Source organism: Camelus ferus, chromosome 1 (assembly GCF_009834535.1).
Source record: "Camelus ferus isolate YT-003-E chromosome 1, BCGSAC_Cfer_1.0, whole genome shotgun sequence".
NCBI lineage: Eukaryota > Metazoa > Chordata > Mammalia > Artiodactyla > Camelidae > Camelus > Camelus ferus.
Window position 1 is genome coordinate 43928739 of NC_045696.1, and position 2472 is coordinate 43931210.

The window sequence follows — 2472 nt, forward strand, 5'->3', positions numbered from 1 at the left end:
AAAATATACAACTTTCAAATGGTTAAAAATAAAAATATTCTCTTATGCTAATCTCACTATGAAATTGCACTAAACAATATATATAGAACATAGGACATAATGTTTGATGGAATTCACATTCTTTTAAAATACACATGTACTATTCATAATAGGAAATACATAATTTTTCCCAACCTTAATGAGATATAATTGACATACAACACTGTGTAAATTCAAGCCGTACAATGTGATGATTTGAAATACACATATAATAATGTGGAATAATTAACACATTAAGGTTAATTAACACATCTATCACCTCACATAGTTACCATTTTTGTGTGTGTTTATTGTGAGAACTATTAAGATCTACTATTTTAGCAAGTTTCAATTATACTGTACAGTATTGTTAATGTAGTTGCTTAGTACATTTGATCCACAGAACCTATGCATCTTATGACTGGAAGTTTGTACCTTTTTGGGGTTCCCTGAAGCCTGTTTATATAAGTTGGTGAACTTTGTCAATAAATGTTATGTGTCTTCTGACTACTCCCTCATCTGCGGTTTCCCCATCTCTCTCCCTCTCCTCAGTCCTCCCTATTTCCTGAGACACAACAATACTGAAATTATGTCAGTTAATAACCTTTCACTGGCCTAAGTGTTCATCTCTCACTTTTAAAGCAAAAGCTAGAAATGATTAAGCTTAGTGAGAAAGTCATTTGAAAAACCTCGATAGGCCAAGAGCTCTCAGACCAAACAGCCATTTGGGAATGCAAAGGAAAAGTTCTTAAAGGAAGTTAAAGTGCTACTCCTGGGAACACACAAATGATAAGAAAACAAAATAGCCTTATTGCTGATAACACAGAAAATTTTAGTGGTCTGGATGGAAGATCAAACCAGCCATGATGTTCCCTTAACCCAAAGCTTAATCCAGAGCAAAGCCTTAACTTTTTTCAATTCTATGATGGGTGAGAGAGGTAAGGAAGCTTCAGAAGAAAAGTTTGAAGCTAGCAGAGGTTGGTTCATGAGTTTTAAGGAAAGAAGCCATCTCTACAATGTAAAAGTACACAGTGAAGCAGCAAGTGCTTAGAAACTGCAGCAAATTATCAGAAGATCTAGCTAAGGTAATTAATGAAGGTGACATGGTGACACTAAACAACAGTCTTTTTTTAATATAGATTAAACAGCCTTGTATAGCAATAAGATGCCATCTAGAACTTTCCTATTTAGAGAGAAGTCAACATCTAGGTTCAAAGCTTCAAAGGACACACAGACTTTCTTTGTGGGGGCTAATGTAGCTGTTAAATTTAAGTTGAAGCTAATATGCAATCTTTATGAAAATCCTAAGGGCTTTAATAATTGGAACTGTCATGAGGTCACTGGGTCAGAATTCAACAGAAGCCAAATAGCAGGGTATGATCAATGAAGTGGATGCTGATGGCAATGGCACCATTGACTTCCCAGAGTTTTTGACTATGATGGCTAGAAAAATGAAAGATACAGACAGTGAAGAAGAAATCTGTGAGGCATTCTGAGTCTTTGACAAGGATGGCAGTGGTTACATCAGTGCTGCAAAACGACGTCACATCATGACAAACTTAGGAGAAAAACTAACAGATAAGGAAGTAGATGAAATGAACAGAGAAACAGAGATTGATGGAGATGGACAAGTCGACTACAAAAAATTTGTGCAGATGATGACCGCAAAGTGAAGAGCTACTTTCAACTCTTTCCCCATCCCCAGAAGAAGTGAATCTTTTACTTACCTCTTACCAAAAAAAGTTTATTTTCTCATTCTTTTTCTATATAGCAAAACTGAATGTCAAAAGTACCTTCTGTCCACACACACAAATAAATCTGCATGTATTGGTTGATGATCCTATCCCCTAAAGATCAAGCTACACATCAGTTTTCTGATATAAATACTTGTCCTACCTTAATGATAAGGAAGCACTTAGTGGACTCCTTGCAGGTCCATTTTGCCCATGATTAATACACTGTTTGGGCTGGCCCAAATTAGTATGCTAAATCTACTCAACCTATGCTCTATAAATGGAACAACAAAGCCTGGATGACAGCATATCTGTTTACAAACATGGTTTACTAAACATTTTAAGCCCACTGTTGAGAACTACTCTTCAGATAAAAAAATTTCTTTCAAAATATGACTGCTTGTTGACAATGCATCTGGTCACCCAAGAGCTCTGATGGAGATATGCAATAATATTTATATTGTTTTCATACCTGCTAACACAGTATCCATTCTGCAGCCTATGGACCAAGGAGTAATTTTGACTGTCAAGTTGTATTATTTAAGAAGTACAATTTGTAAGTCTGTAGTTACAATAGATAGTGATTCCTCTTATGGATGTGGGCAAAGTAAATTGAACACCTTCTGGAAAAGATTCACCATTCTTGATGCTATTAATAACATTTGTAATTCATGGGATGAGGTCAAAATATAAACCTTAACAGGAGTTTGGGAGAAGTTGA

The 2472-nt window shown here is 35.5% G+C and overlaps 1 pseudogene; it reads left to right on the plus strand.

Annotated features, from left to right (window-relative positions):
- Window positions 1–1343: 1343 nt before the first annotated feature.
- On the plus strand, window positions 1344–1752 carry LOC106729412 (annotated as a pseudogene).
- Window positions 1753–2472: the final 720 nt, after the last annotated feature.